Source organism: Engraulis encrasicolus, unplaced genomic scaffold (assembly GCF_034702125.1).
Source record: "Engraulis encrasicolus isolate BLACKSEA-1 unplaced genomic scaffold, IST_EnEncr_1.0 scaffold_95_np1212, whole genome shotgun sequence".
In the NCBI taxonomy this organism is placed as follows: domain Eukaryota; kingdom Metazoa; phylum Chordata; class Actinopteri; order Clupeiformes; family Engraulidae; genus Engraulis; species Engraulis encrasicolus.
This window is the reverse complement of record NW_026946313.1, coordinates 149,589-165,840: the sequence shown is the minus strand read 5'-3', so window position 1 is coordinate 165,840 and position 16,252 is coordinate 149,589. Positions and strand designations below refer to the sequence as shown.

General features: G+C 41.7%; 1 long non-coding RNA gene across 2 annotated transcripts; it reads left to right on the top strand.

Annotated features, from left to right (window-relative positions):
- Positions 1–514: 514 nt before the first annotated feature.
- On the top strand, positions 515–3,456 carry LOC134445054 (uncharacterized). Of its 2 annotated transcripts, XR_010034176.1 has the most exons (4): positions 515–932; positions 1,839–1,995; positions 2,127–2,285; positions 2,983–3,456. It is a non-coding gene; the product is annotated as an uncharacterized LOC134445054 (long non-coding RNA). The 2 variants fall into 2 exon arrangements; XR_010034175.1 differs by lacking the exon at positions 515–932 and having other exon boundaries at positions 1,469–1,995.
- The last annotated feature ends 12,796 nt before the right edge of the window (positions 3,457–16,252 follow it).

The following is a 16,252-nucleotide window of genomic DNA, read 5'->3' as shown; positions in this document are numbered from 1 at the left end:
TTAAACCATGCACCTGATAATACATTAGGCCGGAAGGTGACCCTCGAAAAGTGCTTCAGAAACCGAACTTCGCTCCACAGCCTCCGAACAAACAGACATTCAGTTCATAAAAAAGAAAGACTTATATAGAGGATTTAAAACCTCTGTTCGGAATAGTCCGCACTGCAAGGCTATTCAAATTCGCAACGTGTAATGACGAACTACTGTCTCCGAGGCGTATGTAGATATTCGGCCGGCGTAATAATACTTTTCGCCTCGAGAGGTGCCACGGTTGAAGCGTCATCAGAAGGAACGAATCAGCTAACTGCTATGTCAGCTGAGATGAGGAGTAAACGGAAGTAGCATGGCTACCGAAGGAGCTGGTCGATCATCTAGTAGTACCGAGGAAGACGAAATCTCGACCGAAAATGTACAAAAAAAAAGACATCTTCGAAACGCAAGTTGTGTTACATGCATATATCTTCGGTCAAGCATGAAGAAACACAGAATTTCACCAATATACGGTGGAATAGCCTACATATCGAAATTTTCGGCAGCGGCTAGAATTGAAGGGTGAGTGCAGAGACGTAGCAGAACATTTTAAGCAATGTATTGAGTTGGAGTTTGACGAAATTCCCGAGGATGCGGCTCTCCATCCCACATGCTACCGGAGGTTTATTGACAAGCGGGAAATTGAACGAGTCACACGGCGTGTCTTGCGAGAGGCAGAGAGGGGAGATGGCCAACAAGACCCCCGAACTAGCCAGGCTACCTCCGCTTTATCGGCTGTGACCACCACTCCGACCAGGAAACTGCGATCCAGATCAAGCTTGGCCATCACGAGCTCTGGCCCCGTTCTTCCTGCTGTCTGCATGATTTGCAAGAAAGACAGCAAATGTATCGTCGCGAGTGGCAGACGTCAAAGAGAACGAAAACACAGACTTTAACCGCAGGTAAGATTACTCTCACCCCCACCACACAGTCTATGCGAATGCATCCCATCCCCCAAATCACACGCGCATACACACACACACACACACACACACACACACACACACACACACACACACACACAGATGTTAGTAGAAGTTGACTGACTATCTAGCCCACACTGCTGCACAATCATTGTTTTTTTGTCAAATTCTAATATGAATGCACGTGTGAATTGGCATAATGTGTTATGTGTGTGGGTGTGAAATTACATTCCAATAGCCTGCAAAACATCCCCATGCCTATAGTACCCCCAGTGTTTTAGGTTTTAGATGTTTAAATGAATCACACTTTGTCTTAAATAGGATAGGGTATGTTTATATGGATGTCAAAGCATGCCTGATGTTGATATGACTCTGAATATCTGTTCAGAAATGTGGCTCCTCAGCCTGATGGCCTGTCTGGTTAAGACACTGCTTCTGCCATCCCATCCCCCGTGCCATTCCCCTACCCCCCACTGCCCCCCTCTCTCACTTGTACACTTGGGATTTTTTCCGCTTCTGTCCCTGGGCAGCCTCAGTGACCAGGCTCAAGAGGTGTGTCCTGGCTGTGCTGTACATCTGTGTGCTTAACCCCTTAGCACAGCACCTATGTTATAACCTTACTGTCACCAAAATTTTAATATGTATGTCTTAATCTGTTACTCTGCACTGTCATAGCAATGTTGTTATGATGTAGTTTTCAGCAAATAGTGAATAAGCCCGCTGGCAACCCCATCTGCACTGCAGTAAGAGGCTACGGAATGCTTTTTTGGGGGGTGCAACACCCATCGCCATTTTTTTTTTTTTTACAATACCACTCCACCAGGAAAAATGTCTAATTGTTTGCCTGTCTATTTATTCATTCTTTTTTCTTTTCTTTTGTACAAGGCAAGTTGCAGGAAGCAGCTGAAGTAAAGGAAGCCAAGAGCATCCTCATTCACATCAAGGACAGAGACTGTGTGGCTCTGGAGGTGCAGTACCACAGAAGTTGCTACAGAGAGTACACAAGGTTTTTGAGTGAGCCTGTCAGAGCAGAGAAAGAACAGTAAGTCAATCTTAATTTTATATAGAAACACAGTACAATGTGTGTCCTATGATTGAGACAGTTTGTTCTCACAACATGGATCTCACAAAGAAAGCTCTCACAACACACATCTTCTTCTATATTTTTGTAAGGATTGGGCCAACATTTGATCTGAGCTACAAGTTATTCTGCGAGAGGGTAATCCGCTAAAGGCTACTGATCAACCAAGAGGTGCTGAGGATGAGCCAACTGAGGAAGGCCTTTATTGCCCTTGTGCAGTCAAGTGAAGGTGTTGATGCTTCAACCTACAGGTAATTGCAAGTCAGTGTATTACAAATTTGTCAAATCCAAGGGAAAGTTCACGCATGTGACTTAAAGGACCACTTCAGTCAATTTCAATATGCTGTTGTATTGCTCATACCCTTAACTTGTCAGTACCCGGTGATGGCACATTTTTCGGCTCAGCCCTTTCCGAGATATGAGCTATTCTAATGGGGGCAGCATTTGTTTACATTGTTTACAACATAGGCCTACTCCAAATATTTAAAGGGTGTCGCTGTTTGCTAGTTGTCGGCTGATGTTGTATAACCTTTTGGATGTTTTTGGGAATAAATAAAAATGTTTTTTGAAATGTAAACAAAGCGCTGCCCTCATTACAATGACCAGAATCTCGGAAAAGGCTGAAGAAGAAGAAAAAAAAATCTCTAGTACTGACACGTCCAGGGTAGTGTGAGCATTACAACTGCATGTTGAAATTGACTGAAATTATTCTCTAACACTCTGCTTGTCATCTGCACATACTGTACTTGTAATATTTTGAAATAAGGAGGATGGCAGTATTCTTGATAGTGTGATGTTCGTTACAGTATGTGCTTCCCTTGGGAATACTTGGTATTATATCTGTTGCATAGCAAGTAAACTCCACCAATATTATTTATTCAGCGACAACATGAAGCCCCACTATGCTTGTACTGATATGCCTCTTTTTTTGTTGATTTGTGTTTACAGACAGGATATATTGAAGAAGAGGCTCAGTCGTGATTTTCCTCAGCTAGTGTTCCACACCCCCGCCAAACGCAACACATCTGAACTGGTTTTTGCTGAGAACTTGTCGACGAATGCAGTCTTGGACTTGTTACCATCAGGTGCGGAGACGACTCAGTCCAGCGAAATGAGCCAGACAGACAGCGACACAGAAAGGAGGAAGTCAAAGCAACCAACCACAGCAGAGGAGACACGGACACTTTACACAGCAGCTTTGCTTTTGAAGAGGCTGCTTAGTAACAGTCCTGGCATGTCATGCCCATGGCCCCCAACTGCAGTAAACTTCAATCTCACTGAAGTCATTTTCTGTGGCATGCGCAAAAGATGTGTACCTGGATGCTTTCACACAGTTCATGAAAATGCCGGTTCATGTGTATGCCACTTGTTTTGATTTTTTTATTTGTTGTATAGTTATTAGTGAATAAATGAATACATGAATACCTGAATGGTCCTTATCATTGATCATTAGATTATTTCCATTTATTAATGTGAATATGAAAAGGTAACCTTATCATCCACTTGCATAATAGTTGTTGGTGCTATAAACAAAGCACTGTTACAATCACTTAGAGGGTTATCAATAGCCTGGGTTATCTATAGCCTACTTATTGTAATTGTTTCCATTAATTGCTCAAAACCACAGTATGAAATGTCAATTGCAAAATTGTGCCTTGTGCTGTAAATAAAGCACTGTTTATGATTTATTTAGAACTTATCCCAATCCAGAGATATATGCATGAGTATTATTTTTGATAATTGTTATTATATGTGAACATGAAAAGGTAACCTTATCATCCACTTGCACAATAGTTGTTGGTGCTATAAACAAAGCACTGTTTGGAGTTACAATCACTTAGAGGGTTATCAATAGTCTGGGTTATCTATAGCCTACTTATTGCAATTGTTTCCATTAATTGCTCAAATCCACAGTATGAAATGTCAATAGCATAATTATGCTTTGTTCAGTAAATAAAGCATTATTTATTATTTATTTAGAATTTGTCCCAATCCAGAAATGTAGGCACAAGTATTATTTTTGATAATTGTTATTATATACCCTCTTCAAAAGGGTATTTTGGGAGATTCTTATAGGTAGGTCAGACAGACGGCTTGTCATTATTTTCAGTTTTTCAAACGGCTTGCCACTTTTTCGCCATAAATCGGCTACGTGATTGGTTTCAAACGGTCACATGGTGTCCAGTGACGTAAAAATCGTCATTCCCTACAGAGGGTAAGATTTCTTACTAAAATGTCACCGTTTTAATTACGTGCACGATTACATGAAGCGGACATTTCACGGTAAGTTGAACATAGCTTTGGTCGTTTCATCATCTAAGGGACCTGCTGTTCGGAAGCTGTGGAGCGAGGTTGAACGAAAAGGGCTGTCACCCTACGGCCTACATGGCCTGAAATGCATATGAAGCACATCCTATCGCCATTGTGCATTAGGCCTACACAACGAGAAAACAAGAACTCAATTTTAAGAGCCGACAACAACGCGTGCGTTCAGTAGCCTACTCAGCCTGGCATAGCTGCTTGCAAAGAAGGGGGGATAGACCACAGAACACATTTGAACACGGCGTTCATATCACAAATAGGGTGTTACGATATCACTGACAGACGTTGAATTGATAGGTTTGAGTCCGACAAGTCGTGCCTTAATTGACTTAAACTGGGCACACTCTTTCAATTTCGGATTGCGTCTTTAACAGCCAGACTAGACCACAAGCGGAGAAAAGGTGGATATATCCACAACTTCGCTGAATAAATATCATTTGAACTGTGTACAGCAATCGCAGATGATCAGCTTCTTGTATATTTTGTTAAGGTTAACTTGCCATTAACAAGGAAATTTAATCCGTTTTCAATCCTCGCCGAGAATATTCTTTGAGTCTTCAAATGTCCACCTGTAACAGCAGATAGACTCCCACCTTAATGATCAGCTCGACATTTGTCTGTTTGCGAGCAGTGCACTTGACTGATAACTTCAACTTTACATGCAAGGTTAGACGGCGCAGGATATTCAAGACAGCGTAGATGGCTTTTAGTTTTTAATATGGCCACATCGCGTTACGCACCATGCAATGCGTAGCCTATTATTTCATGAAACCTCAAATCGGTCGTAATAGCCTTAGTTTGAACCCAGCACTTTCCGAACCTTTCTCAGGTTCATGGTAGCCTAATTGTCAACAGCACTTTTGAAATCAAACTGACGCCCAAGTCCACTACACGTACGGAGGACTCGCGTTGGAAAGGCAATGCGCTTCAGAAAATGACAAAGCGGCGGTCAAAAGTAAGGTTTAATAAAATAATGTGGGACTTATGATGCATCCATTTCAGATTAATTGTGAACATTGGGTGAACTCTTTGGCTTTCAAGGCCACATGGTTGGATTCCAGTTGAAAGCCATCCATGCTGACCTAATATTTAATAGAAAGCTTGATGAAACGCCTCATGCTGCGCCGAGATTTCAGAACGTTGACGGTCTAAAATTCTGCACTTCCACGCGTCTCTAACAAGGGACGCTACACAATGTTAAAAAGACTGGTCATGAAAACAAGTGGTCTGTGGAAATTAACTCTAATACACACAGTAAAGCAAAATATTAACAATGAAAGTCATCCTAAATATCATAATAGGGCCCCCTTGAATTAATGGGTAAAAAATATGATGAAGAGAGGGCAAAACAGCTGTAGCTACTGCATCTTAATAGTTATAGGCCTACATAAAGGCAACATTCACATATGTGCACCAAATGTGAAAATGCAGTATGCTACAGAGTTGAAGAGGCTGGCAGTGAACAGGCGCTGGTGTGCATGGTAAGGTGTGGTAAGAAGAGAAAGGATTAATCATTGTATTGGTGAATCAATGTATGTGGGTAAGATAATTCGTGAAAATGTTGGTTTTCAGTCTGCAAGCTTCCAAAACGACTTAAGTTGTGGATGGCATGTGAAAGTCATGCCACCTCATAGATTTGCACGGTGCATTGCCAAATCCTTGTTTCCAGTCATTTTGGCTAGAGTAACTAAAAGTAATGCAAAAAGTAGTGTAATGCCTTACTTTTTAAAAAAAGTAATGTTGTAATGTAAGGCATTACTTTAAAATGGCAGTAATGTGTAATAAGTAGTGCATTACAGTTTTTCAGTAACTTTCCCAACAGTGTTTACTAAAAGGGAAATCTGGTGTGAAATGGCTTAAAATAGTGTTAAAGCATGATACCCAGCGTTAACTTTTTCCACCTCACCTGCCTAAGTCCCCTGCATTCAGAAATCCAGTGTTAGTTAACCGATGCTAACGTTTCTCTTTTGCAGTGAGTCCTTCAGCAAAGTAGCCATCATTATAAATCTGTATTTTACACCATTTACGAGGCTCCAAGTTACTACATTCTTCATTCTGTAAAGTCGTGGGGTTGTTGACATGTAAACCGAGGCATAGAGAACTTTGGTGGTGCACAGTTACTGCACTATTTAAACCATTTCACACCAGATTTCTGCTTTAATATCAATGTTTGTAAAAGTTTTAAAGGATAATTTCAAGGTTTTACAAAAACAGTCCCGTCCACGACCCCCTGCAATACCCCCACAACCCCCTTAGAGCTCCTGACCCCCAGTTTGGGAACCACTGACCTAATCCATGCAGAGCTAACTCAAGCTGACAACTTCTTCAGTTTTACGTTGTTGTTCTTCATATTCTGCATGGATTCTGATTCTTTCCTCCTCCTCCCTTTCCCTTTGGGCTGCTTCAACTTGCTGTTGTTGTTGTTGCCTCTCTCTCTTGTTGTTCTCTGCATTCCTTTTCCCTCAGCAGCCGCCTCACCTCCTCTTCAGCTGCACATCTTGCTCTGTATGCCTCCTGTTCAGCTGCACATCTTGCATTGTATGCCGCCTGGTCAGCACATCTTGCTCTGTATGCCGCCTCATTATGTCCTCCATTGTTGCCCCATTGTCAGTCACTCTACAAAGGACATGGATGATCACAGCCTTTTTTGTTACATCTTTTCATCACCTGTTACATGTTTAATACATGTGCATCAAGAGGGATTTTTGACCAAGTGAACATAAACTTCTGTCTAAACCAAATGGATAATTTAAATGATTTTAAATTACTAATTTAATTTCAATAAAAGGGCAATAGAATGGCCATAGAAAGTGCCAGATAATCCATTTGAATAAATTTGAAAAGTCGACATACCTTAGGAAGCAATTGTGAGATAATGTCAAAGCTCTGCTTTCAGCCTTACTGATGATGATATGCAAAGCCAGCCAACCCAAGTGCTGTCAATCAAGCATAGCTTGCAATTACACTACAATCAATTAGCCTACTTACATGGTAACAGTGAACATTTCATGAAACCTGATGTTTGGGGGGGATCAACTCCATGAGTCCAGAAATTGACATTTTCACTAATGTGCTATGTAGAAGGAATTGTGAAAACTCTTATCTTGAAACATTGACATCTGGGGGGATGTGTTCCCTGAGAACAAAGGAAAGGCTGAAGTGTAATGTAGACTGTTGATTCTATGAACGTTCTTAGATTTTAAGTACAAATATAATTGTAAGTATGAACACACGTGCAGGGCTCTCTATAAGAGGGTATGTCCGTCTGCCTGTCCGTCTGAAATGCATTCTTGAAGTTGTTATGCCCTCCTGTGTCCACAAGGCGCCAGTGCATAGACGGATGCATCTTTGTCCGCCTGTCGGACTTGTTAGGGTGTATTCACACTTACCTTGTGCGGTCCGGACCAAACGAACCAAATGTCCGTTGGTTCAGACCTTTTGGGATGATCTGAACAAACCACCAAACTCTGGTCCGGACCAAACAAGTGGATCGAGTCCGAGCTGAAAGGTTAGACTCGGTCAGGACCAAAGGAAACCTGGTGCGGATCTTTTGGAGGTTTCAAAGCAGACCGTATTTAATTCATGTATTTTTGGTTGAGTCAGAGGTTTCCAAGACAAAGAGAATGGTGTGCCAACTCTTTCATAGCTATGCTAGTAGATAAGTTAAGCATGGTATGACCTGGAGCCTCATGTACGAAGCTCACTTACGGACAAAAAACTACTTAAGTTGCTTTCCACGGACACGCCCAGATGTACAAAAACTGACTTGAAGTGGAAGTGGATCTCCACGCGAATTTTAGGGCTGCCGTGGAAGTTGCTGGAAGCTTGTGCATTTCGTCATTTTGGCGGCACACAGAGGCATGCAGTGTAACCAGGGCTGTAGTGGTCAAATTAGAGGTGGGTACACTATGATTTTTTTGATCAGACAGACCGCGACGCGACGCGGGGGTCATCGGTGTATCTGTGTATCTACAGGTATGAAAATGGGTATGAGGCAAGTAGGCCTATCGGTATCAACTCATCCAAAATGGTTATTTGTTTAAAAGCCACTAGAACTTTTGGCATGCACATTCATTTGTCTACTATAAATGACAATTAAAATCTCTTCAGTTAGGCCTATAGGCCTATCACATAATTTGTGTGATCATATGATGCAGAGTGTGCCTTTGCTACAATCCTAGATAGTGGCCCTAACACCTATATTGGAGTAGCTCAACAGCATAACAATGCAGCTCAATTTCATAGGCCTATTCCACTTTCTGCATTAGGTTTTTAAAAATAGATTCACCATCACGTAGGCCCATCTCAGCCATTCCCCACAAAGATGAATGGCATTAGGCTATAACATTGGAAACTTAATGTAAAAAACACAACATTTGTGGTTTTCAACTGAATTGATAATGAAGTGCTATTAGGCAACACTTTAGGCTTACACGTTTATAAGACACCTCACAATTTACCCCTCCACCATCATCCATTGGGCCTACTTAGCTAGGCTAGGGCCTACTTGCAGTGGCATGGTGCTGCTCATAGGCTATGAGCCGAGGGGTCGACCGGTGCCATCTGGGGGGAGGAATGCTAGCAATGTTTTTTGGCAAGGTATATCCCCCCACTAGTAGAAAAAGCTTGATAGCAGTCATGGGGTGGTAGCGAAATCACTTTTTTCAGCTCTTGAAGTTACTACCCCCCTATAATAAATACTGTTTTTTGATATCGGCTGTATATGTAGTTATGGCTTATGTTGGGGGTATTGCCAATATCCTATACCATCGTGCTTGTTATCACTGGAAAGGGGACCTTTCAGGCTTTCATTTCAGCCCATTAATGAATCTGTCTGACATACACAGAAGCCACAGCACATCATTAAACCAGAAATAGCTCCCATTTTCACACAAATTGTGCCAAAACTGTGCACTTTCGTTTACATCTGTGGCATGAAAGAACACCAAGGACACCAAAGTTAACAACCTCAATACTCAGGGCACTCTACCGATTCAGAAAATGTATAATATGCCCATGCTATCATTTAGTATATGTCTGTGAGACCCTTAAATGTCACTTGTGCAACCAGCAAAAATGTCTTCAAAATCGGACCCAATAGAATGGACTAATACAATGCCGGTATCACTTTACTTAAACAAACTTTGTTTATACTGTAGTTCATATGTGAATGTACATAACATTCACAAGTTGTTAAAGTATTCAATTATTGTAGTGCAGTGTTTCTCAAAGTGGGCCGGAAGCCCCCCTAGGGGGGCGCGTGAAGTCAGAAGGTTTTTCTTTTTTAATACTTTTCTGCTTTGCCATTAAGTCACTAATATTTAGAGAACATAGGCCATACTGTACGTGTATATCAGGCTCTAATAAACTTCACGACGGCCTATTTATTTGTATTTTCGTAACCATTTTGTTCGAGGGGGGCGCAGACAGACACCCTTCCTCTGAAGGGGGGAATGGCACGAAAAATTTGAGAAACACTGTTGTAGTGTATGTGAAGAAATACAATCTAGATGGTAGGCCCTGGAATGATAGGGCATTGGGTAACACTTTACTTAAACCACTCAAATATGATATCTCATTAGCAGAATTTAGATAAATGTTCATATACAACATTTTATACAGGCTATTTCATAAACAAATAGACTGAGACCCTATACAAGGGGTTACAAGCCAATAAAGAAACATGTTGCAAAGGGAATATGTTTAATGAAAGAATAGTTTCATGTAGATTTATATTATTTCGTCGACAGTACTCTTCATCTTCCATGTCATCCCCTTCATCTGAACTGTCTATGGTTGCCTGGTTTCCGCACACTCTCAGTTTACACATGTCTGTGCACCTGAGGCCATTTACCAGACAAACACAATGATGGCTAGAGCATTTTGTAGTGCAGTTGCACGAAAGAAGGTCCAGGACAGCTTGGGATATTGTCAATATTCTATACAATAGCGCTTGGTATTATTGGAAAGGGGACCTTTCATTCTTTCATTTCAGTCCATTGCTGAATGTTTCTTACACACACAGAGGTCACAGCACTTCATTAAACCAGACATAGGTCACATTTTCTCACAAATGTTGGCTAAACTGTTTGATTTCGTTTATCTCTGTGGCATGAAAGAACGCCAAGGACACAAAATTACACAACCTCAATACTCGGTGGACTCGGAAAATGATAATATGCCCATACAATTATTTTGTATATGTTTGTGAGGGCCTAAAATTTGACTTGTGTAACCACCAATAGTCTTCAAAATAGTAGCCAATATAGCAGGTCATTAGCTGGAAATATCAGGCCTTTTTTCCTGCCAATGTTTGTGCTGACATTCACAGAGGTCATTAAACCAATAATTTCTCGGCCCTATCGTGGCCTAATGGTAGGACACTGGTCTACTACGCGGCTGACCCGGGTTCGATTCTGAACCGTGCCCTTTGCCGACCCTCCCCCATCTCTCCCTCCCAACTCGCTTCCTGTCACCTCCTTCACTGTCCTGTCTCATATAAACAAAAAATAAAGCCCCCCACCCCCCCCCCCCCCCCCCAAATACTCAAATGATCACTCCTGCCAATTTCAATATGCTGTTGTATTGCTCACATTACCCTTGACTTGTCAGTACCCGGAGATGCTGCATGCTGCTATTGTAATGGGGGCAGATTTTGTTTACATTTAAAAAAAATCTTAACATGGGCCTGAAGAAAAAAAAAATCTCTGGTACTGACAATTCCAGGGTAGTGTGAGCATTACATGCATGTTGAAATTGGCTGGCGTTATCCTTTAAACCAGTAATTTCTCACAAATTCCACCTCAACTGTATGATTTATGTTGTCCCTATACCATGGGAAACCATCAGGGTCACAAAACCAAATTATTTTAAAAATCTAGGCATGCTGTTGATTCAGAAAATGTATAATGTACCCATACAATATTTGCAGGAGCCTTTAAAAGACCGTAATGATCCTCAAGGCCCTAATGACCTATTTTCTGACCAATTCTGTAATATCTCCTTACAGACATACATACAAATGTTGGATAAAAAGAAAAATGAATGAATATATGTATGTATAGTGTGTATACATACAGTATGAATGTATGTGCATAAGAATGTATAAATCCGCTTTGAAATGGTACTGTTGTCAGTAAATGATCAAATTGCACATACAGCACTGCTTAATAATAGACATATTGTCCTGCCAGACATTTCACAGATTACTGACCAAAAGCTTATTGAAAGAAATTGAAAAATATTTCCCAAAATGTAATATGGTAGCCCTTCCCCAAATGATAATTTCAAAGGCTAATTTTTTGCCATAGAGAAAAGGTGTGTGTGTGTGTGTGTGTGTGTGTGCGTGCGTGCGTGCGTGCGTGCGTGCGTGCGTGCGTGCGTGCGTGCGTGCGTGCGTGTGCGCGAGCAGAAGAAATTCAAACTTGATGCCATCTGAAATTTGTGTCAAAATTCAATATGGCTGCTATTTCCCAAAATGGATGACTTTCATGCATTTTTACCAATACTGTGGGGCCATAATATAGGCCTACTACATGGTAGATTACTTTTTTCAGCACTTCTCTGTTATATTCTCTTACAGATATTTTACCAAAGGTTGACTAAACAAACAAAAAATAAGTTTGATTTTGCTTCCTTGAAGCAGAGAATAGTCCTCATACAATGGTCAAATGGCACATAGACAGTCAACTGCTGAAATAACTAGGCCTATGGTCCTTGCAATGACGTAAGCCTATAATATTCATTGATGAGTACGGTTCCTTTTTTTTAGCACAATTATTTCCTATTGCCTAATGGACAAATGTATTCATTCATTCATTATTTCTTTCATTTGATTAGGACAATACACACTAATCAATACATCAGTTAAAAAAACATCAATATAAATATGTTGGTATTTGCATAGTTGCCAAATGTCATCCGTAGTCCTAAGGCAGGTAGCCATAATAAAAAAACAATACTGCATTACAGTAGACATGACATTTTACCACAAACACCAAATATATCCAGAGTAAAACAATGTTCATACTATTAATAGGAGCAGGTCTGGTTTGTTTTCAGCCACTGTTTACGGGTGATTTTGAAGATGCTGATGTTGTCACATAGCCTGGCCACGCCAAACCCCTAGGGGCGTCTAGATTTCTAGGCTAGTTGTCACACAGTCCGATATGAGCATGGCTGAACAATAGAAGGTGAATTTCGATTTTGCCACCTTGACATATCCTAAAGAAAGTGGTCAAAAATTGCTCAATTGAACATATACACAACACTGCTGAAACTAGGGCATCTCAAATTCCCTCCAACATTCAATATGGTAGACGTTTCTGAAACTATTCCAAATATTTTATCATTAACATTTATCCACCCTTACCCCCACCTGCTCCCCCACTCCTCTCCCCACCCTACAGTGTCTTATCTCCCCATCCCCCCTCACTTTCCTTTAAGCCCCCCCCCCCACACACCTACCCCCACTACCCCCCACTCCACAGTGCCCCCCCTCACCTACCCCCACTACCCCCCCCCACTCCACAGTGCCCCCCCCAGTCACCTCCCCCCACTCAACAGTGCCCTCCACTCACTTACCTCCACTACCCTGGCCTTGCCCCCCACCCAACAGTGCTCCCTTCAATTGCCCCCACTCACATCACCCCTACTTCTCCCCCTTGCCCCCCCCTAACTCTACATCTACTGTACATACAGTGCCTCCCCATGCCCCCGCTCATCTCTTTTATCTCCTTACGTCTTATGTCTCCTTACATTTCCTTACGTCTATAAAGAGATAGGACAGAATTGGACTTAAATTATGTCATATCAATGGTCATTATGGCCTTTTGTAAGGCTCTCACAATACATTGTATGGGTATATCATGCATTGTCTGAATTAGCAGAGTGCCTTGAGTATTGAAATGGTTGGGGTTTGTGTCCTTGATGTTTTCCCATGGTTTACAGTACGTAGGGACTAAAGAAAGCCTACAGTTTAGGCGACATTTGTTATTATTATTTCTTGTTTAATGAAGTGCTGTGACCTCTGAGTATGTCAGACAGATTTAGTAATGATCTTAAATGAAGGCCTAATGCCAAGCAGTGATGCCAAGCAGAAACTTTGGAAGGAAAAAGGCCCAATACTTCCAACAGATGACCTGCATGTATTGGCTATTATTTTGAAGACTTTTGCTGGTTGCACAATTCAAATTTAACGCTCTCACAAACGCATACAAAACAATTGTATGGGCATATTATACATTTTCTGAATCAGCAGACTCCAAAGAGTATTGAGGTTGTCCAATTTTGTGTCCTTGGTGTTCTTTCACGCCACAGAGATAAACGAAAGCAGACAGTTTAGCCAAGAGTTGTTGGAAAATGTTAGCTATGTCTGATTTAATGAAGTGCTGTGACCTCTGTGTATGTCAGACAGATTCACCAATGATCTTAAATGAAAGCCTGAAAGGTCCCCTTTCCAGTAATACCAGGCACCATGGTATAGAGTATTGGCAATACCCCACGAAATGAGCCTGAACTAGACATGCATCCGAATTCAAAAATGGAATTTAATAGAGGGGGGTAGTCACTTCAAGAGCCGAAAAAAGGGGTTTCGCTACCACCCCGTGACTGCTATCAGGCTTTTTCTAGTAGTGGGGGGATATACCTTACCAAAAAAAATTGTTAGCATCCCCCCCCCCAGATGGCACCGATGGCCAAAATTTGGGGCCATGGCTCAAGGCCTATCATAGATTAGCAATAGAGCTCGAAAGTCCCGCCCCTTAGTTCCGCGTTTCACGGGACCTAAGCTGACCATCTAACAACGTGGTAGCGAGTAAATATCTTCTGATCTCAGTCATGATATGCGCTGGGCTACAAATATGCTGTTTAAGATGATAGATAAAGATTATTCATGCAGAAGTATCAATGTTTTGTTCCGAGGCCGTCGGCATGAAAAATGTGAAGAAACACAGCTTTCTAAAAAGTTTGGGGGTTCATACGAAAAATTAAGCAAAAATATCAGAAACAACATATATGGAGCTCGTGGCACAACTCGAAGGGGATCGAAATGCCATTTTAATACCGCCATTGGATTACATGCTACGATTTTCGGCTAAAAACGCCATTGAGGTCCCATGAAATCGGGGGCTCTATGGGCTCTGCAGCCATTAAGAGAGGAACTGGAGTTTTACCTACTATTAATAAGATAACCCATACAGCGTTATCAATAACTGCAAAGGAAATAGACAGAAGAAGAAGATGAGGAAGAAGAAGCTTATAATTTCTTAACTCAGGAATGAGTCCTTCTAGCTCTGAGAAATTGCTTTTGCAAATAACTTGGAAATGTCAGATCATGAAAGAATTTTTAGGCTAAGTCTTGTGACAAGGTGTAACAAAACTTGTACCTCCCTAAATGATGGATTTGGTGGTGTTACTAGGCTTACTCCTGTGTTAGGTTACTTTCATACCTGGCTTCACACGCGGGATTTTTCCCCCAACTCCACCGCGAACGTGCATTTGCGTTTCTATCGGCATTGCCGGTGTGGCCGTCCGTAGAACCGGCGGGCAGATGCGCTTTCGCTTGTAAACATGGGGCGCACTGGCTTGTCCCCTACTTCTTTCGGACAAACGGTGCGAAGTGGCTAGATTTGATGAGAAGGGCGTGACTAATTTGCGAACGGTAGAGAGAAACCTGGAGTGGATGAAAATGATTCCTACTAAAGCGTTAAATAGGCCTATGTTCAACAATATTTTTTAAATGACACCACATTTATTTTGGATTATTCCAACAGCAGATCACAATGCGCAGGGAACTTTGACGTGCGTAATTGCCATTAAGGGCTGCGTAAACGCTATTTAGAGGTGGGTAAACGTTATTTCCTAAATTCCAGAGGTGCGTAAACGGCGTTTACCCTCCACTACAGCCCTGATTGCAACTACACATGCTGCAGGCCTACATGGTCTTGGTGGAAGGGAAATATCAGAGAGACTGGATAATACTTCTAGAATCTCTGGAAATATTGCAAAAAATGCAGCCAGTCAACGTGAATTTGAATGTTGAGGCGCGTGATTAAAAAAGGCCACTTCAACCAGGCTATTATTGTTGAGACACAGTGTCAGCTGATTTAAATGAAACAGACTCATAAAACTATCCTGGAATGACAACGAAATTGGATGCCCATCAGCAGTAGAATATTATTTCAAGTATGCTATGCAGCTATTAAAATGTTTTATTTACAAGACTACATCTGCCAGTGTTTCCCGCAGAGCTTTCTCGCCAACCATGCGACACCGCCTCGCCAACGTTCTTCTTCTTCTTCTTCTTCAAAAAAAAGTTTTTTTAAATATTTTTTTTTCTTAATAAACTGGCCGAGCTCTACTGGCAGCAATAGCTAAACCACAACTCCCAGCAAGCCCCCACAACAGACGACGCTAGGAAGATACCTGCCTCGCCCCCCTCTCTCCAAGACTCGGCTCTTGGGAGTCAGGGACGAAAGAAAAGCTTTTCAGTAGAGAGGTCGTACCATGAATTGGCTGGCTACTACAGCAGTGAGAGACTACAACGAAGGTGTATCTTTATTCTGTTCTTTGTGCTCCGGTTTTGAAAGTCATTGCCCATATTTGATCAACAGAGTGTTGAGGGCTGCAAAACTGTTAACAATGGCTTTTAGCCTCCTCCTGCTAACTTTAAAGGCTAGCTCTCTAGCGAACTACTACTTTTCATACCTGTAAACAGTCCCCAAAGCCCGTTTTAAACTATGTCAGCCTGATCTCCAAAATTTCTGTGCTCCTGGACACGGATGTTAAGGACAAGAAATCCGTGTCCAGGAGCACGGATTTTGCCAAAATTCCGTGCTCCTGGACACAGAATTGTTTTCCGTGCTCCAGGAAACGGAATTGTTTTCTGTGATGGGCA